This window comes from Phalacrocorax carbo, chromosome Z, assembly GCF_963921805.1.
Source record: "Phalacrocorax carbo chromosome Z, bPhaCar2.1, whole genome shotgun sequence".
Classification (NCBI taxonomy): domain Eukaryota; kingdom Metazoa; phylum Chordata; class Aves; order Suliformes; family Phalacrocoracidae; genus Phalacrocorax; species Phalacrocorax carbo.
In genome coordinates, this window is record NC_087548.1 from 30,689,317 (window position 1) to 30,710,736 (window position 21,420).

At 46.0% G+C, this 21,420-nt stretch overlaps 1 protein-coding gene across 1 annotated transcript in view; it reads left to right on the top strand.

The window, feature by feature from the left end:
• Positions 1 to 1,995: 1,995 nt before the first annotated feature.
• The window catches only part of KANK1 (KN motif and ankyrin repeat domains 1), a 132,435-nt gene continuing 113,010 nt past the window's right edge, over positions 1,996 to 21,420 (top strand). The window contains exon 1 of the mRNA XM_064439609.1: positions 1,996 to 2,174. The gene's annotated coding sequence lies outside the window, so the exon portion shown is untranslated. The remainder of the gene's footprint in view (positions 2,175 to 21,420) is intronic.

Sequence of the window (21,420 nt, forward strand, 5' to 3'; positions counted from 1 at the left end):
ATAACTCAGCCATAAAAAATAGCCTCTGAATGGAAATGTAGCACAATCAGGATTAATAATTATTAGCATCTCAAAGAGCTGCAGTGTTAGGTCACAGATTTGGATTTTTTTTGTAACAAAAGCTTAGTGGTTTGAGAGATGGTTTATATCAACATCATAGCACCTTTACTTACAAAAATACTTGATGTAATTTAATCTCTAAAATGTTTTAATGGCTTCTGAGATTTCAGAAGAAATACTGGAAATTATTTAGATGGAAATGTCACCAAGCCTGTTAGCTTTTTATAGAATGAGAAAACCCTACCATTTGTTGTCTACCATTACTTGAGTGTGGTCCACTGGGAAAAACAGAGAGATTTTCAAATTTCCTTAATATCCTCTTTGCTCTATTCTGGAATCAATATGCATTGAGACAATCTTTGCTAGTCTCCATTCATGAGCTTCAGGTATCATGTCTGCAAAAAAAATCCATCTGGAAATATGCAGATTTTCAGGACAATTACCCAGGGAAAGGCAGAAGAAAATCAGAGGTATGACACAGAAAGAAGGAAATGAGATGCGATGGTCAGGAAGCGCCAGCATTTGACGGCACACTACAGGGAAAATCAGAAAAAGCAAGAAGATGTGCCGCAGTTGCATCCTTTTGTGCTGTGAAGTATCTCACAATAGTCACTTTGCAGGGTCCCACATCCAGATCTGGAAAAGAAGACCAAGTGTCGTCACACTCCTTACTTTGCTGAGCCTCCTGCACTTTGCTTCCTCCTGGCCTGAGGATTCACTTGCTGACCTCTCTGCCTTTGGGAGGGACTGTCCCGCTCCGAGCTGTGAAATCCTTCCTGGCATCGCCACAAAGCCTCTGAAGCATTTTCTCCGGGGGATCTGGGAGCCCCGGGGCAATGAGGATAGCACCCGAGATAAGACTGGGAGGAGTGAAAGAAACCACTCATCAATCCATACTGAATATTCAAACTGGTAAGCAAAAGACTCAAGGTTCACAGAACAGGGACTACTGTATCCTTCAACAGCTGAAAAGGCTTTAGGGACAGCCTGTTCTGACCAGTAAAGATCAAGGCAAAAGTTTAAAAACATTGGTTCTAAGCTGAGATTCACAACGCAGTGCAGAGGGAGCCGGTGCACATTTTGCTCTCCTTGAAAGCCTTGGCCGAGGACGCCTTCCAGCCCCGCGTAGCAGAGTAGCTGGCAGCGGGAGGGCACGTTCTGCCGAGGCTCTTGACACCAAGAAAAGCATTTCACGTGACAACCCCCCGTGGAGAATCCCAGTCTCTTGGCACTGGGCAGCACCAGCCTTGACCAGGTGTCGGATCTGACCCAAACCCTGCCGCGACCAACGCTTCCTTTGCCGGCTTTGGATCAGTCCCTCCAGCCTGCGCACAGGGAAGGCGTCGTCTAGGCTAGCCCCAGACGGCTTTTCCCAAGGACGCTGTACTTTCAGTCGCAGCCCGACGGTAGCCCTGCTCTCCCTGGCAGGAGATGTCGCATCCCTGCGACCCGCCGACCCAGCCTGTGAGATGGAGGCGAGAAAAACCCTTCCTGCAGCCGCCGCCGGCCCTGGCCCTCCAGCGCATCCCTAGAGCTGCGCGGGGGCAGACGTGCCGCCCCCAAAAGAGGACCCAAAACACCCCCCGCCCCCTCCCGCGGCGGGGCAGAACAGTCCCAACGGGGGATGCCTTGAGGCGCGGAGGGACTGCACTGTTTGGGGGGCTGGGGGGTTGCACTGCCGGGGGTGCGGGAGGGTTTGCGCTGTCGGAGGGGGCATGGTCGGGGGCTGCGGGGTTTGCGCTGTCGGGGGGCGGAGGATGTGCTGTTGAGGGGTGTGCGTGTGGGGTATTTGAACTGCTGGGGGTGTGGAGGGAATGACCCTGGGCGGAGGGACAGCCCTGCTGCTCAGGGAGGGGGGGCCGGGAGGGCCAAGGTTGCCGGCGGGGGGCTGGAAGCGCGCCTTGTTGATTTTGGGCAGCGCGCAGCCGCAGTGCGGGCCGCCGGCCGGTACAAAGCGACTGCCAGGAGAGTTTGCGAGCTCCCGGCGGTGCGGGCTGGCGCGGGGGCTGGAGTTTTGCGGGGCTCCCGAGCACCCCACCGACACTACCAACCTCCTTCCCCTCGACCCTCCCCGCCGGCGGCCGCGAGGCCCCGCCGGGGCGCGGAGCCCGGAGGTGAGCGGCGGGGGATGATGGGGATGGGATGGGATGGGGCGGGCGGGCACCGGGGGAGCCTCTGGGTCCCTCTGGCGCGGGGAGCGGGCGATCTACCCCGACGTTGCGCCCCTGGTAGGAAGTCGGCGGCCCCCGGGGACCGGTATGCGAGCGTGTCGCGGAGAGTTGTTGGTACCGGTACCCCCTTCCACGGTTTGAGTAAAAATGCGTGATTTTGCTTAGGGGGGCACGAGCGGGCGTATTCTGCGCATCGCTGCATCCCGTCTCGACTTCGGAGCGGCGGAGGTGCATCCCAGCCCTGCCCTCCGCAGGGTGCTCGCTTGGCCGGTGAGTCCCTCGGGGCAGCCTCCGTCCGCCACCGCAGGTTTCGGCAGCTCCCCCCGGCCCGCAGCGCTGGCTGCGTCCGTCTTGCCCGTCCGCGGTGGAAGTGCGGCGAGGCGGGGCGGAGAGCATCCCTGCGGGGGAGGGGAGGGGGCCGGGTACCGGCCTGCGGGAGTGGGTCACATCCACAGCGGGAGTTGTGCTCATCGGTGCTTCGTTTAAGTGGACTATCTTGGATAAAGTCGAACTTGTGAGCTGGCGCTTTAAAAAGACAGTAGAGAATTTTTTTTGGGGGGGGGGGAGGGGGAGGCAGGAGGGAAATCTTGGGCTTTGATGCTCAGTTTATGAATATGCTTTAACTTTGTCCTCCCTTCATGGATCCCAAAAAATCTCTTAAAGACATTCTGAAGTGTTTGAAAACCATCTTATTCTTTCTGAAACAAAGAACGCTGTGAGGCCCTATAGCTTCATACACAGTTATGTGTAAAAACTGATGCAGGCATAATTACAAGCCTCAGTAATGACAGTGACTTTCTTGTGACTTATTTGGCCCTGATTTTCACGTAAGACTAAGCTAAATTTAACTTTCCTGTACTGATGTGCAGGTCAGGTGTACTGCGCTTTTTGTTAAATCAAAGCTCTCAAACATTTAATTAACAGCAAAGCCCATCTGGCAGTTCTGTAGCTTAGTTGACAACCTTGCATCTTGGCTAACCAAGAAAGGTCACCGTGATAACTCGCTGATTAAAAATATCAGATGTATCTTACCCTTTTATTTCACTGCTTCTGGCAGGGTGGCTGGATCTGATTAAAGGTAGTGTGGGTGGGTGCATGATCTGAAGAAAGGAAAATATGAGGTGAAAGGAGGCTGATCAGGCTAATGTGAGATTTAGAAAGGCCAAACTAGTTTAGTAAGTGCCCAAGGTGTGCAAAGAGAGCCCTGACATTTTCGTTCAGGTTGGGTTTCAAGCCCTTGGGAGTGCTGCTTGGGTCGTCAGGTCTTGAGTGAGTTTTCCAAAGGGATTGGGTGTCAGCAGGGCACAGTGGGTCTGGCTGGCAGCAGTGGGGCTGCCCCCAGTCCACACTGCCAGTGACATCTCTGATGTCTTGTCTCTATTCTGGCTGGGAGAACCTGCCTTGTATTAAAGACCAGGTGAAATAGGATCTTACCCCTAAAATGCCTCCTCAACAGAAGACATGGTGTTGTCCTATGACAGAGAAGCCTGGGTCCTTCCTCCATCCACTCTGAGTGAGAGAGGTTGCCGCTCTGGCATAGGAGGCAGGGGGGACTTGGGTGTGGGAGCTTGTTGTGTGAGCATCCCACACAGTGCTGGGTGTGGGGAAACATGGGTTCCACCAATGCTGGGGGCAGCAGCCCCCAGGAGCAGTACATCGCCGGCTGTCAGGGAGCAGCTTGGGCAGAGTTGTTGGCGGATACAGGCTCTTGTCCGCCTCAGAATCGGACTTTGTCAACCATGTGCTTTGTGGGATTTGATGTTACGCTGAACTCTTTGTGTTTCGTTTGTCTGACATCAGAGTGAGGTTCTCCCCCTTTTATATTGCCAGAGCTCTAACTAGATCGAAATTCATCAACTGAGGTGGATGGTTCTCTAGTGGCAAACATGATACTGCCATTAAATAAATTACTGATGAGCACTCTGGGTAGCACTCTGGCTGATGACTCCTGTAGCACTTCAGCCTATATGGGAGCCCCCAGTGTCTTAGTTTTTAAATTTGTCAACCCCTGCTGTGCTTTTTAGATTAGGCTTTACTTTAATATTGCACTGGAGAAACTGAGAATAAAACTGGGTCCTTAGATTGAAAACTGAATGTGGATTGGTTTTAGGTGGTGGTTTAGCAGGTCTATGAAAATTTCACGTCCTTGGGAGAGCTGTCAATGGATGTATTTCTCATACCACGAATTACTTTTGTGTGAGATTAGTCTGTTCAGTTGCTCCCCCTCAGTATCTGTTTGCCTTTTCCCACTCTGGCAGTTTTATCAGGCTTATAAGCCTCTGGTACAGCTTGCGGTCTCAGTTTCTGTGGTGCCCTGTACGTTTTAATAATAGATGCTGAAAGTGAAATGAAAATGTCTAAATGAAGGGTCTCTTTTGCAAGTGATGCAGAGCCACCATGAAGAGCTTTCAGAAACAGGCAGCTGATCGTGCTTTTAGTTACTAAAGCATTAGTTGTTAATTGAGAACAGTTGCAGATTTTCTTGCGGTGTCAGCACCTATTGTGGTGGTACATCATGGAGAAGGTGTTTTTTTTCCTAGACATTTAGCTAATGGAATTGACTAATGGGCCACAGGAGAAGTTTCAGGCGTCACTGCTAGGACTGTCCGACCCATCTGAATTTGCCTGTGTGCTTTAGAAAGGGAAGAAACACAGAACTTGCAAAGTGGCTTGAAAGCTTCTGTGTATATACGTGCATGGGTATGAATTTTATCTAAGTTTTTGTAGGTTGTGGCATGATGACAAGTGTAAAGCCAATAACTAGGTTATCTTGTCATAACAATGAGGAGAAGTTCATGTGGAACTGCAACAAAAAGTAGCAATGAACAATTTGCAGAGAGTTTTGATTCCACCCAACTTCTAAAAAGATGCAGTAAATTTAGTTTACAGATGGTTTGAAATGCCAGATGTAATTTTTTTACAGGTTTTACTTGAAAAATTTTTTATTCAAGCTACATAAAAATATGTCACAATATCTTTCCATAAACCGTATGTAAGCACTGAAATAAGTTTGTGTTGTCTAGAGATTCAGATTTATGATCAAACTTATAATGTGTTTGGTTCTAGTGGGAAATTATTCATCTGAAGTATCTTAATAGTATCTGTTTGCATGACTGAATAATTGGTGGTGCTGTAAAAAGGCATTTAGGCATCTCATGGAGAAACTGGGGAAACCACTTAGGCACGTCAACTCTGACACTCCACAGTTATCTCTTGCTCCCATTATAGATGCTACATATCGAGGGGAAATAACATGCAAATTATATGGCCGTTCCCAGCTGTCAAAAGAGTGGGACCTGAAGGGAAGTAATAATATACATCAAGAGTGAACAACCAGCATAACTGATTTTTGGTTTGGTTTTTTTGTGTTTTTTTTTTTTTACAGTTTATATGTTTTATGCAGATTACTCCTACCAGTGTTGTACTGTGAATTATAGTCTAACGTCTATCTCATTCTATAACTCTGAATACTGCCCATGTATTTTACTTTGGGAAACTGTCTGCAATCATGACAGCAGTGTTGAGACTTGTAGTTAAATCTGAATACTGGTTTAGGCTATATTTATATTTTTACTTTGCAAAGGTTCCCTGGCAAACTCTGCAAAATAGCAGAAATATGTACATTGTGATAATCACTTTTTCAGCATTAAAGATGTACTTCTCCATGATGAGGAAAAGAGGAGATTACTTTTAAGGTGCTGTAGTGAATATTGAAAATGCTTTCTGAGCTTTGCTAGTAATGAAAAGACTTCTGTCATTCAGGTTGGATGGCAGGAGCATCTAATCTCACTTCCAGGCTGTCACAGGCCCTGGGCTCTTACCCCTGTATTAAGCCCAATGACTAGTTTGGCTACAGCACAACTTAGAAGAAAGCATCCTGTTAGACTTAAAATGCTCCCACAGGCTTCCCTTGGCAGTTAATGCCAATTTTTTGTGTCTTTCTGTGCTCAAAAATGTGTTTCTGATTTCTAATTAGAGCTGTACTGGGGAAGGACAGCTGACAATTAAACATGAGTCATGAATGCGTGTTTTGAATGTCCCTTTAATTCTTTAGAGATGTGAGTAGACTGAAGACAGAGGAGTCTGACAAGAACAGTTGGAACTTAATTGTGGGTAAGCAAATCTGTCAAAGTGAGTCTGGCCTCTTTATAAGCCCAACTGCTGTTCCTGTACTTGTTCGGTGCTTGGGCTCCCTATTGTACACAGGAGCCAAAACTAGACCTGGATGCCTGCCCTGATGGGTTGGAGGTTGTAACTACGTTTCTCCAAAACGAGGCGTCTCCAGAAAATGTTCTGATGAAGGTAATGGTGGGAGGATGTTGGGCGGTGGGGGTGTCCCAAGCCTGTTTCTGGGCCCAGGGATGCTGCCTCCCTGCTGTTCCTCGCACAGAGGGAGGTGTTTGTGCTGCCCTGACACACAGAGCCCAGGAGGAGGAAAAGGCAGTGAGAGAAGAGTATTTTATATTGAAAACCTGGGCTGTTTTCTCTCTTCTCTGCAGGTATGTATGCCATGAGCTGTAGGCACCTCTGACTTCATTGGTGGTGGGTGATGTCCAGGAGGGCAGTGGGAACACCTCACTGGGTCTCTTGGGCAAATGATCATAGCAACATGATTCCCAGGATCACTGGTCTGCTCTGGCTTGGTGATCTCTTAAACCTGCTTCACCACGTGCCAGTGCTCTGAAGTAGAGGATGTCCTTCCTTGCTGTAAGTGGCACTGAGTTGTTGGTGAGAGGTGCTGAGGAAATAGAAAAGAGTTTCACAGCAGCTGCTTCTGCAGCACTGAAGAGCTGGCATTACTATTGAGTTCTTCACTGCACAAATGTACCTATGCTTTGTCCCAAGAACCTGGGTTTTTCTACTGGTCTACCATCTTCTCTGCCCAAAGGGTGACCAGCGCAGTTACATGAAGCAGTAGTGCCCTGGCAGGAGTGCGTTGTGCTGGTGCTGTGTTTTCTGAGGAAGCAAAAACGGTCAAAATGTTGGTTATTGGGTGAGGCGCCAGCTTTGTGCTGAGAGGCTTTTTACCAGAGACTGAGAAATGTGCAGTATCCGTACACCGAAGACTGATGAGGGCTAATCTGTCCCTTACCTTATGTCTTGTCTGTAATTAGTGGACATTGACTTTTAAACCCTAAGTCCCTAGCCTTAATTTTTTTTTTCCTGAAGATTTTAATTAATATTCCTAAGTATATCTCCATGTAGGGCTGTTACCCACACAAGTGTCCAATCCTTCTCTTGGTCCCGATAAGCTGGTAGGCTTCATGGCTGCTGTGCCGTGATAATGACTTCTGTAGTGTGTGTGTGCACACATTTCAGCCTCCTAATTACATAGCTTGATCATCCCTCATTCTTGAGATAAGGAGAAAGACTGATTTAGCTTTTATGCGCCCTTCGTTATTTTACATAATTCCCTAGCCCCTTCCAAATAATGTTTGCTTGGTTTGTTAAAAACTGAAGTGTGTTTAACTTTTTTTGTAGTGTCTACATATTTCTGATCCCTTCCCAATTCTGCAGTGTTGTTATGAAGGGGGAGGATGCTACCCAGACTGACCTAGATGATTTTGCACCATGAATTCCTAAAGTGTCATCAGAACTGTTTCTGTTTTATTTGGCATCTGTGTGAATCTCCGCACATCCTGGCTGTTTCCCGTTGACTGCAGCTGCCCGTGCCACGGGGGCCTTACAGGGGCTGCAGGTAGGTGGTAAGTCTGTGCCTGGCTGAAAGCAGCAAGCTCTCATCTTGCATTTTTGCTTCCAGTTTCTTTGTGATGGTGCTAATGTTTATGTGGCTGTGGGACGAAACAGATCGGAGCACTGATCTGGCTGGAAACAAACCTGCCAAAATACCCCTCCCGGCTATTCTCTGTGTGCATGGCATCCCACACGCTGTGCCAGTGTAGCTGGAGAGGGTGGGAAGCCTCTCAGTAGCAGTACAAGCTTGTGTCAGAGATTAATAGGCATGAAATCATGGTACTGTGATTCTCTCTTGAGCCTGCGAACTGTTGGAAACCAACGTGACTTGTTCTGAAATTTCGTCCACTAGGACCATTTTGGCAGATGATGGTCAGAAGCATGCTGCTCTGTGGTGGGATTGGGAAAACTCCCTGCCTTGCAGTTCATATTCATGCATGCTACCAGCCTGCAACTTGTTTGTCTCAAAGATGGAAGAGTTTACTTTAAAACAATGATTTCCCCTGGGTTGTTCTGACTCTTCCCTTTTTTTTTTTTTTTTTAAACCGCAATTGTTTTTCCAGTTTCACGGCTGGGAGTCTCCCCTGGAGTGAGGCAGTGTCAGAGGTTGAATGTGTTTGTTTAGGTGCATAAACATGGCTGTGCACGGTGGGGCTTCCGTCACAGTGTTTTCATTCACTTCATGAACTGTTAAATGAGAAGAGGATGGGGCTCATTCCTGAACTGTTTTGGAACAGCTGTGTCAAAAAACCCCCAATGATCTCAGACAATAGTGAACTCTCTGCAAATGTTGCTTTTTTCATCCCTGTCTCAGCATATGGTGATGCAGAGGATCTGTAAGAGTTACTCCAAATTAATCTGGCTTGGACAGTGAAGGAAGATACACGAGTGTTATGTGGCTCTTCTGTATTTCTCCAGAGAGAATTTGCCAAGAAGCACAGTGATGGGGACAGGAGCGGGGGAATCTCTGGTTTTGGAGTAGAGAGCCTTTCTCTCTATTTTTGGCTTCGGAGTGTTTTAAAATTAGGGTATAAAAAGTAACAAAGGACAGTCAAGATGTTATGAGACAAAAGTATGGGGACACAACCCATGCATAATTATTAAATGAAACAATATTGCAGAGTTTGGTTCTGATTTCCAGATTTCTGACAGAAGAGAAATGGGAATGAAAGAGTTGATACGTCTTCTCTGTTTTGCAGCTTGGCAAAGGCAATTTAAGCCTTTGGGTTTTTTCTCACCAGTGTTTTGTTATTAACTCAGCTGCTAGGAGAGAGGTTGTACTGTTTCAACTCCTTGTCTTCATTATCATTGCAATGTAGGTAGATGGATACATTAGGACATAATCCACTTCCGCTGCAGTCCAGCTTTTGGAGGGCTGCACCAGAGCAGAGCCTTGCTTTTTTTCTGAGTGGAGGTATCTCAATAGACACAGCAAAATATCTGCTGAGAGATGATGTTTAGTTTAGCTGAATCTTTCTTTGGAGTAGAAACTGATGCTGGGGTCAATCCTACTGCAGCTTTTTGGTGTGGTTTTTTTTTTGTGGGTTCTTATTTTTGGTGGTGTGTTTTTTGGGTTTTTTTGAGCCGAGCACTTTAATGGATAATGACTCAGTTATTGGAATCTGACTTTCCACTCCAATTACCCACAGATAGACCAAGATGTATCTGCAGTTCTACGGTAGATAACTTCAGTGTGCATTGTTTACATTTCAGGCACCAAACCAGGGTGAAAATCAGGCTGTTCATTCATTGTGACCTGTCATGTAGCTGAGTGTGAGTGCACATCCCTTCAGGCTCCATTAGCATGAGTTAACTTTGTAATTGGGTTTCTGGAGCAGACGGGGACAGGAAGCAGGAGTAATTTGGCAGGCTAGGCTTTGATTTTTTTGTTCTGTGTGGTATAAGTGCACAGGAGAGCAGAAGTAAAAGATGGGTGCAGAATGGCTGGAGAAATCCTGACAAAGTGGAGGACAGTTGTTGAAACTGCACATGGATGTTATGGAATATCATGCAGCTATACCAAGGTGGGACCTTGCAGCCATATCAAAGTAGGATTTCTGTAGCTCCTGTGCTCTTCAGAGTCCTTCTCTTGCTCTTTTAAACCTGCTCTGTGTTCTCCAGCTTTCTGTCCATCTGGCAGTAACACCTTGTCTTGTAGAGACTGGCAACCAAAAATCGGCTTGCTGAGTGAAGAACAGTTGTCACTCCATTTTGAAACCACTTCACAATGAAGATGTTAATAAAAATTTAAATTTTAAAGCTGCTCTAAACGTCATGATCTTCAGTTTTCCACAAACAAACCAAAAAGCAGAAAGTCTCCATTCAAACAAACAAAAGAAACCCTGAGCAAACTGTAAAATGTTAGGGTTCTTGAGCGTTTTTTTCATTTCTTTATTAAAGGCATTAAAAGTCATCTGGCTCTTTTCAGGTGTTCAGTATGGATTTACATGAGTGGGATTAGAATTAAGCTGCTTCATGGTATTTTTTAAAAACCACACTTCACATTATTTCAATAAACAACTTTGCTTTTAAAACAAGTCTTTATCCCAGACTAATCTTAAGACATAGAAAAAGCAGCACAAGAAGAGATTTTTAGTTTATACTCCATTCCTTCCTGATACGTGGTGTTGAATTTGTTCTTAAACTTTTAACTTGGCGTTTGTTTTGTTTTTTGTTTTTTTTAATGGTAAACTCTTGAAAGAGTTTTCTTCCTGAATACTAGTCTTATTCTGGCATCACTGACCATTTTCTCCACATGTGTACTTTGCCAGCAGTCTGCTCGGATTCTTTTCTGTGCATGGCAAGTCGGTTACTTTCCCAGATGAGATACAGTCACCTGCAAGAAGACCCTGGGACTGAATCTCTCTGAAACCAGGAGGTGCTGAAAATGATGTAGGCATGATTAGCTGCATTATATTTATCTTGTCAGCATCATTTAACCAGGATGACAGACTTCACGCATGTATCTTACTTTGTTCTTGCAGTGTTGTAAGGCTGTTTTACTAATATTTTTTTTTTCAGTAGACAAGGGCTCTGATGTGTCCCTGTGTGTGGAGTGGGAGTCACCTTAGTCTAGACCCTGATCCCGTCTGTGATTTATCACTCAGATTTTATCTCTTTTGTGTTTTTCTTGCAGTTTCTCACCCCATCACTGGTGCTGCTTGTGACCACTGTCAGGTTTTTAAGCAACATGCAAGATTGGTCACATCCACAAAAATACTAGTGGCTGCCAGGAGCCTTCTCAGCTGAGGAAATCTAAGGAAAACAAACCCTTCTTTGTCCGTGCACACATCATGATTGTCACGAGTTGTGCAGTAGGCATGTTAAGGAGATGCAATCGGTGCTCACTCCAGCAAGACCCGGCAGTGGGAGGTGCGGGCTGGCCGTGGGCATGAGCCCCTCCTGGGTGGCTGCAGCTCCAGCCAGATAAGCAGTGCTCATTCACTGACTCTCTGGCTGGACTGAGACCTGTGGACCAAGAAAATATTGTAGAAATAAAATGGAGTTCTTAAAGAACCTTAAAAATAGCAGGTGACTGAATATGTTCTTCATGCTGTGAGGAATTGTTAGTTTTGGCTGAAGTAGACTTGGGAGCGTTTCAGGTCTGTTTTATCTGTAGCAGTTCCATCTTCTGTTAGCCTGGGGGACAAAAGGCTTGTGCTTGTACAGCTGAATATGAAATCTCTGGCTCAGGAAGTGTTAAGTGCATGTGTTTATTACTCTTAATGCTGGTATGTTTTTCATGTCAGCAGCTAGCCAAAAACCAGGGACCTGCAGTTCGTTTCAGCTGGTAGAAATTAATGACAGACAGGTTTATGGCAAAGTTGCATGTAAAGTTTTATTTCCGCAAGCATGGGCTGAGTGGGACAAGAAGGGACCCTTTGCTGGTCTGCAGCCTGCAGTCAAGCCTTGTGACCCCTTCGCACACACCCCGTAAAGGGAGTCCTGCAGCAACCCCAGCTGCCTCTCGGTGTTGTTGTGTTGTTTCCCTCATACTTGCTCCCATCCCTCTCTCCCAGGCCGCAAAGTCCCCCCCCAGCTCCTGGTCAGCATTGCTCACATTCCCAAGCTATGCGTGTGCCGGCGTGCCTATGCGTGCACACGTGTGGCTAGGCTGGTCCTCTGCTCTGGCTAGGAAACCACTGTCAGTTGTGAAAGCAGCCTGCCTGCTCCTGTCCTCCCTCAATATCCATCAGAGCCCCCCTGCCCACATAGCTCACATTCCTGAGCCATATTTCATTTGGGATGGTGTTTTGCTTTGGAGGCTGTTACTGCTTGGTAAAGCAGTTTCCTTGTACCTACATCTTCATGGAAGGGCAGTGATTTATGTCCCCCAGTTTCAAGTGCAGTTTAACACATCTGGGCTGGTTCTGGGTGGTTCCAGGTCTTTTTGGTGACTGCAGGTGAGTGAGGTGACAGAGGCATGCAGCAGTGATGAGGGTGTGCAGTCAGGGGCCGGAGGTTTGGCTGTGCTTGGTCTGAAGGAGAGTGGTAGAGTCCTGGAGGAGGCTCAGTGGGTGCTGGTGTCTCTGTGACCATTGTGTAGGGAGGAAGTTAATTGTCTTTTCAGTTAAAAGACCTTTTTCCCCTCTCCCTCCAACCAACTCGCTAATTTGCATCACAAAAGTGAGCCAGGGTTACCTCCTTAGTAAGTTGCAGAAAATATGATCTCTTCAACTCTTTGAGTAAAAAAGACATGATTTATTGGTTGTTTTATGCCTCCTGGTGCATTCAAGTACAACTGTTAATTGAACTGGTTAATACTGTATTACTGCAATGTCCAGTTACAGCCATTCTTGTATCAGTGCTGAGAGAGTCTCTTTACAAGGAGGAGGACTGGCTGGCCTGTGATTGCCCTGTAGAAGAACTAGCTGGGTATGTAAGGCCTTTTCCCCTACACATCCATTCTGTGTTCAGAAACACAGGGCTGATATTCCCCATGTCTTACTAACACTCTGCCAAAGATTCTTTGAGCAAATAAAAAATGGCAATAAAATAATGTATTTATGCACAGCTAGGAGCACAATAGTGCTGGCACTTATAATTTTCTGTCACCCAACAGCAGTTTTGTATGTATATTAAAGCCTAGTCAAATTGACTGTGGTGGAGCTGGACCATCTCGTCACTTTGATTTCAACACAGAAGTTGTCAAACCACAAAAGTGCTCTGGTATTTCTGCCTTAAGTTTCTGTAAATAGATGTATGGAGGTCCTTGAAAATGTTGCCAGTGTACCTGTACTGTAGGTCAGAACCAGTAGGTACTCTTGTATGTGCCTTTTCTCTCTCCTTCATATGAATCTTTGTACCTTTGCCTAAACCCCAGAGTACTAGAGAGGCCACAGAAGGGGGCCAGAGTAAGGGATCAAGTCTGTAGTCTGTATCACCTCAGGATTCATGTTTCTGTGCTGTGTTGCAAAATTGTAATGTTAATGTTCTTGCTCTAAACAAAATGCCTTTTGAGGCTGGCTAAACTTTGGAAAAGTGTTAAGGTCAAAGAAAAACATTTTCTTTTACTTCCTTTCTCAAGTAAAATCTTCACTTGGACTGATGCTTGAATACTTACGTTAGGATGTCTTTGCCCTGTCAAAATCCAGCAAGGTTTTCTTTGCCAAAACTGAGGTAAGCCCCAGATAAAACTTCACATGTGATGAGTTATCTTTCTAATTCCATTAAGAATTGTCTTCTCTTGCAATGAATTACTCACATAAAAGCACTTGCTAAACCATGTCTAGACTGCAAAGACTGGGATTTGACTGAATCTGATTAAAGCAGTGGTGGCTTGTAGGTGAGGATTTAACTGCAGTATATTATCCTAGCTTTTGCTAGAAAAAGATTGGCCTTAGCTGAGATGGTTTTGACTTGCATGCAGAAGTAAATTTAAGTCAGAGAGCTGAAATGGTACTTCCCCCCACCTGCTTAGCCCACCACTCAGTGAGTTATCTTCCCATAGCGGGATAACTGAACAGCTCATGGAGATGTGGGTTCCAGCACAGCGTCCTGAGAAAAATGGAAATAAATTTCCTGCTGGTTTTGGAGAATTATGAGAATAATTCTGGAGAGTTACCAGGAAGCCTCTGACTGTATTGTGGAGATCTGAGGCTTCTTAAAATACCCCTGCTAGAAATACCAGTTTTGAAACAGGGGGTTAAACATGCTCAACGCACAGCTCTAACTGGTCCATGCTGGTCGACTACCCTCCTGACTAAGCTTGTGAGTTCATCATCCCATCTGTGCCCATTGCCTCATCTTGACCACTTAAGCCAGGTTGATTACCAGCTGCCTATTGATTAAGAGGGAGTGGGGAGGCCTGGATGTCTAACACAACTGGTTTCTCCCAGCTCTGGACAAGTTGCTGGAGTGGAAGTTGTGGGTTGCCCGTGGGGTTCCTCCTGGGAGATATTCAGGGTAGTCTTTACTGCAGTACGAAGAAGCACGATGTAAATCCTGGCTTCTAGTAGTTTTACCTTGTGGCCTTGAATGTTTGCCCAGTCGTATCTGTGAAGCATCTCACATCTCAGCTGTTCTCATGCTTTTGCTATTCCTCTGTCTTGGCTCTCCAGACTCATTTTATTTCCTGTAACTTTTCTATTTGGCGCACGCTTTGTTTGCTGCCTGTCCAGTCGTGCCTGCTCCTCTTCTTTCACCATGCCCCTGAATGCTCGCTCTGTTTATTCAAAGTCTCTAAGACAACACAGAAAAGGGGGATAACAGGAAGGAGTAGAAGGGAGAAGTAAAAGTGCTGTCCATGACAGAATTCAGGCGTCTCGCCTAATCTGACAAGTAAAACTTTCTCTTGAGAAGCTGTCCTTCCCTTCACATTTTCAGCCCATCATAAAATTTCGGCTAGTTTTGAACTTTGTCTTAAAGGGCTATTGCAGGAATAGAAGTGATGAGCCAGCTGTGCAATTCCTTTCCTCCTCATCGCAAGTCGGGGTAGAAAAAGACATAGCTGCCTCTCACTGTAACACAGCAGCAGTGGGCAACTGCTGGGACTTTCCAGGCTGCTGCAGTCTTACAAGATGGTCTACTGTGGAAATGGAAAAAGAAGACATACTGGGCTACATTCTTGGTACCAAGGTCAAGCCTCAGCATTGCAAAGAAAATTTATGTGTATCTAATAAAAGATACACATACTACTTCATGGAAGTTTGCAGAGGGGAAACTTTTCCTGGCAAGGAATGTTGGCCTGAGTCTTGTCCTGTCCGTGCATGTCTGAGAACTTGCATTTTTGTCATCTTCTCAGAAATAGAGCAAAATCCAACCTGGGATAAACCACATAGTGGCCAGGGTTCACAACATGAAAATGCTTTGAGGAGCCACAGGTTCTTCTGTGCGTACTCTCTAGTCTGGGCTGTTTGCAGCTGGGTAGTGTGGGCTGTGGACTCGCCCCCTCGCTGTCCTCCCCTCTAGCTGTGGGCTGTGACCAGCTGAGCTGGTGGCACAAAGCATGTGCTTGCTCTGCCGGCTGCTCTCTTAAGCTCTTCTGCTTTCTGCAGGAATCTGGTATTTTCTTAGTTGTGAACACTCTTCTGGTCTGATTTATGCATGCATTTTTAAACTGACCTTTTGATTTCCTTTCACTGTTAACCTGTTAATTGGGAGCTTGTTGTTGCAGGGCTGCTTACATTCTGGGTGAAAAATAGCCACAATTTGTGTGGTACATTCCTGTATGAATTATGTTTCGTTACTGGAGTAAAAAGGTGTTGTGCTCCATGACTGGCTTGTTATTCATCTTGGATGGCCCGATCAGGATTGAAGTTGCATGAGGTGACTGATGTTGAGGCTGAAGATGGAGTTACAGGCAAAGAAGTCTCCTAGTTATCTTTCTTATAATGAAAAAGGGATATTAGTCTTGCTAGACTGAGATGCCGAGCTTCTCTGATGTAGGAAATCTCCACTAGCTCCACCCATTTCCTCAATTGTTTCTTGAAAATTTCATTTTAAGTCATGGTTTGATTTCTGTCTGAAGGGGAACACTGTTCTCACTTTCACCTTGCGGACTGTCTGGAGTGACAGAAATTGCATCAGAGGCTGGATGAGTTTTTTTTGCAGATGAGTTTCTGTTCTGTGTGGCTCTGGCATTCATCAGTCCTGTTCGTGATGGAAGTTGCAGGTCACTTACATATTTTAACTCCTGACCTGATACCATGTGTTTCCTCTGCTCTTGCCTGGTTTGCCCAATTCCCTGTTTGGTCAGTAACTGGGATGCTGCTGGGAGCTTGGCTGGAGATGGGCTGGCCTTGGCTCCAGGTTGCACACAGCTGCCTTGCTGCTGGTACCAGCCTTGTCTGCCGACCGGTGTGACAGGCGGGCTGAGCCGGACGCTGCAAAGTTAACATGCTGTTGGTGCTCTCAGCCCAGAGGCAGGGCTTAATGGCAAAGTCCGTCAGGCTTTTGGGGGGAGAAGGGTGAAGTGGGTGCATGCCCTGCGCTGAGGAAGGAAAGCAGCTGAGCCTGCGGAGGAGGCTGCCTGCTGCACAGCCCTACTGTCCTTGTGCCTGTGTTCCCTTACGTTTGCTGAAGTTTAATTGTAAACAGCCACTTCCTACTTCGTACGTCTTTCTTCGGTGCTCCTTTTAACCCTGATTTCTCCTTCAAGTTGCCGGTTACTTTATAACTTCTAATTCCAGTTTAATAACTTTCTTTGTGTCCGGGGATTGCACATTATTTGCATCACAACAGAGCCCCATGAGAGACTTGGAGTAATGTAAGCTCTGGATCTGGGGTTAGGCAGTTCAAAGTACATGGCATGAGTTTTATCAAGTTGATCCCTTTGTGCTGCTACGTTCAAAAACGTTGATCCAGTTGGAACTAGGCAGGTGGCAGGTCAAAGCAGCACATCTACATCTGAGGGTTGCCTGGCCACCAAAACATGATTTAATGAGAAATAATAGAAGAGTCTGTCACAAGGAGAAGTTTCAGGAGTTCAGTTTTATGCCACCTGTAGTAAAAATAAGGTAATAAAGATCAAGAGCATCTCAAGGGTTAGTCAGTCATTTCTTTTTGTCTTGTGCATTATGGCCTGCTCATTCAATGAGACTGCAGAATCAATTTCTCAAAGCCTGGTAATAAAAACACATCAGTTAAAATGAGGATGGGGATTGGAAGAAATTACTTAGTTTTGTGGACTGTTTCTTTCAACACCTTGAATTAATAATGTTTAATTAAGGGTTCATCATACTGGAATTATGTAGCAAGTTATGCTTCTAATCAGCTTCCCCCCAAGCTGCATTTCTTTTTAATTGCCAAGTGCCATATTTGTAGTAGAAACACAGGAAAATATTAATACATCTGTACTGAGAGAGTATCTGAGGGAGGATGTTGAAAGCAGTCTGTTAGCATCAGGTTTGGTTTTTTTCTCTGTGTGTGGTTTATTTTTTTCCTGCCCAGGTTGCAAGTAAGTGTGTGAATGCTTCACTTTAAACAAGACAAAAAGAGATGGCTATTAAACCTCAGCTCTGCCTTCACTTTTCCCAGCTGCTCTCTCAGATCTTTGTTAAGCTCACTTCTTGCTTCTTTCTCTCACTCAGCTCAGGCCCAAAGGTCACAAAGGGGTCATTGCATCTGGAGATCTGTCAGTGTCTAAGCATGCTTTGGAGAGCAAAGCAAAGAAAAACCATCTCCTCTCACCCTCCTGGTTGTACGTCCAACAGGTTTTGCCATGCTTCAGTGCTGTTGAAGTGTCCTGCAGCTGCTTTTCCTGTTCGTGAGTTTTCATGGACCCCTCTTCTGCCAGCTTGCATCAGATAGGTAGCAAGAGAAGGAATCACTTCTCTAGATGAAACTTCTCACATACTGTGAATCCAAATGGACCATTTGCTCCCCTCCCACTGCCTAAACCTTTCCTCTCTGACTGTGTGGGATTTAGTGCCCGCTCACAACACAAGGGCGACAGCTGGTTGGTGTCCAAAGTCCTTTGTGTTGTTTCAACTTGAATCAGGAAATGATTTGTCAGAGGATCAAAGCACTCTTGGGTGAATTAACCTTTTTTTGCCAAACCGTGGGTTTGATGCAGATGTAAATATTGCCTGATTATATTTAAAGGGGCTACTAGTGCTCCTGACACAGGAGTGATTTCTGGCTATCACTCAAATCATACTGGGGGTGGCACGATTAATTTCATAGGGCAGCCTGCATGGACTGTTAGAGATTGCACTTAGAAGAAAGATCAGGTGTGCCAGTAGTTGCATACAGATGGGCCCGAGAAGGTCTTTTAGCTTATCTCCTGATACAACCAGCCAGCAAGCTTCCAGTGTTGGCAGCAACATGTCTCTTTGCCTCCTCTTCTGCCTCTGTTTCTGAAAGACAGTTGTAGGTCACTTGGCACTGGCTTGGTCTTTGGAGGCTTTGTGAGGCTAGGAAGATATGACATCAACCCTGCACTGCTCTTGGGGCTTGTGCCAACTGCAGGGCTTAGGAGCACTCTTTTTGCAATTCAAATATGTGGTAGGGTAAGACCCTTGAGCAGGACTTTGCAGCGTGCACAGCTTGTATGTGTGTTTAAATACTTAATTGGAAATACCACACTGTGGAAGAAGAATGAGAGAAGGGGTGAGATGCTGTGCTTGGGGCTCCCTCTTTCCCTGGGAGGCAGGTAGGGTGTTGCTGCAGGAGCAGGTGCATGCATGCCCGTGCAGGCAACAGCGCTGGTGGGAGAAGCATGAGCTGCAGGCACAGATGGAGGTGGTCTTCAGTTAGAGGCTATGTGCTGCGAGCAAACCAAGATGAATGAGGTCATGTTGGTGCCAGGGGGAAAGGGGAAAGGGGGGAGGGGGGGCCGAGGTCTGGGTGGAAGGCAGTGAGGTACTGGCTGGATAACATCACCTTCAGCAGCTGTTACAGGAAAGGTTGCTGGGGGTGCTTCCTTTTGTCCATGCCAGAACTTAGGTCTTGGATGGCTGTTCAAGCCAGCAGTCCCAGTATTTATGAAGGACTGATGCCTTTTCTTCAATATGTAGGAAAAGGGTGATTTTTTTTCTTTTAAAAAATACATTTAATTTGTGTGAAATACACCCAGAACTGAAGTACCTTGTTTTTCTCCAGTCTGATTTGAAGGACCATGTTCGTTAGTCACCCTAAAGTAACTCCCCTCCCTGTACATGCACACGCACCCTTTCTGGGCAGGAGGGCCGGGCGCACTCTCCAGCAGCAAATGGGTGATATAATGCGTGGTGGTCCAGCTGTGTACCATCTGCTGGTATTGGCTATCTGCAGATAGCCAAGTGGGCAGAGCCTTCCCTTGACAGGACACCTCTTGACCTGCAGCTTAATCTCTTCATGCATGGAGATCTGGGATGCCAGAGAGCTCACAGCCCTGCTCTGCTGTCTGCAGAGCCTTCAGCGATGTGAAAGGCTTGTGCTGCAGGACTGTGTACTTGCAAGCAGGTGGTGGTTGTGCTCTGGAGAGGGGGGAAGATTGCTGGTACCTGGTGAACTCTGGGCTATTGAGTTAGTATTTGTCTGGTATACCAGAGGGCGAAGTCATAAGGATCTGATGGTGTCAGGATGCCTGACTGATACAAGCAGAGTTGGACTGAGGCACACAGAAAAGACTTGAAGTGAGCTGTTAATCAGTAACAGAGTCATCCTGCAACAGCTTGCAATACCAAGTAGAGATGTACACGGTATAAAAGGAAGGAATGTGCACAAGTGTGTTTATTCCAAGTACGGGAGGACTTGCCCTCACTTTTACACTCAGAGAAAGGGCATCTTATTGCTTTCGAAAATGAGCAGCAGGGTTTAGCAGGAAATGTGTGCCTATGCATTTTGTTTTCTGTCCCATTCTTCAGATCTGATGGCATTGGTGTGAAATGCTCAGTAATCACCCAGAGGATAGCTTTGTAGTTCCTGCTTACCCAGTCTGGGTGTTTGCTGCTGGTATTGCTGATCCAGCCTGACTGCATCTTCAGGGTCCTCTGGCTGACCTCTTCCAGGCTACCTGTCCAAAGAAGGTCTAGAAGCCAGTCAGTTCGTCAGAAAGGAGCTTGTATGGGTGAACTGATTAACCTACAATGGTGTATCCTGCAGTAAAGGATTCCTGCTTTAAAAAGAAAAAACCCAAACCAAACAGTATTCCTCTTGTTTGCCCAGAGCAAAATCTGGTATGTTTAAGAAGATAACTGGTCCTTGACATTTCCATTCTTTTGCTGTTGGCTCTCAGTTGCACACCTGAGATTGAACTGCAGGTGTCTTCAGATTGAAACCAAGTAAAACATTCTTGTTTCTCAGATTTCAATGACGCTTGTGAGCTGTGGTAAGGCCAGAAACCATAATCCTCTTTTTTCAGGAGAAAGTATGTGGCTGAGATTGCTGGGTGGGTGGAAAGAAAAGCAGTTTCAGGATGGGGACAAAGGAATGAAAAATTGATGTGAGAAAACACAGCTGGCTAGGTTGCGCATCTGCTGCATCCAACATGCTCTCTGTGTGCCCAGGAGGTGATAGCACAGTAAAAAAAAAGAACACTTTTTCCATTGCCTGTGCTTGTCCAGTTGGCCTGTTGCCCACTTGTACCAATGCAGTGTGAAGAGGTGGTGTTGGTGCTCCCACTTTGCCCTGGGTAAAAGCAGGTAATGAAGAGAAATAGTGCTGGGAGGGTTTAAAGATAATTAGAAAAGAGCGATGAGATTAGAGCTACTCTGGGTGTTGCACAAGTTTATAGATTGTCCTGCCTCATGAAAAACCCAAAATATTAATTTAAATAACTCCACACTTTGTGCCCTACCTGAAATGAGGGAGATCACAGGCATAAATGGAGTGAGAAGGATGAAAGTTGTTTGGATTATTGAGTCTTTGTGCTTGCAGGGGGGTTTGTTCTTCGAAGTTTTAATGACTGTGATGTCCCTTTGGCACTCCAAAAGTCTACAGCTGAGCTGCAGGTGTTTCAGATGATACCTGACTTACTGCTGTATCTGCCCACTGACAGCCAGGACTTCTCTTGTTTGTATTGTGACAGGACTAACTGAGCAGCCTTGCCAAGCAAACAAACTATTGCTGGTCACAGAAAGCTTGAGACCCTCAGCGTTAGGTTGGTGAAATCTCTCTTTGTGGTGTTTGTTGGTGTTTTTCCATTATTCCTTCTCTCTGATTCATCTCTTGTCTTAGTGCTATTTCCAAAGAGCTTTTTATAGCCTTTGATCCAGGTTAACTGACCACCTGAGACATCAGAGTCCTGCTTCCTTAGCTTTAAAGTGCTTTAGCTGCCTGTGTCTTAAACTGGCATGGCACCTCCGATCTGCATTCTGGTCTTGCCCTTACAACAAGACATTTCTACCCTGTTGTAGCTTATTCAGAGGCTGTTTGTTTCAAGGCAATTTGTTCATCTAAGAGGTGATGCAAGGACTCTTCCTCATGTAAAATACTCCTTTTGAAGGCGTCTGTGCCTGTGGCATGCTGACCTCTCATCAAAATTGCTGTGCGACATAGGTTGGTGCTCTGAAAATTAACCAGGCTTAAAACAATGTAGGCGAGGGTGATGCTGTTTTTCTTTCACTGTTTC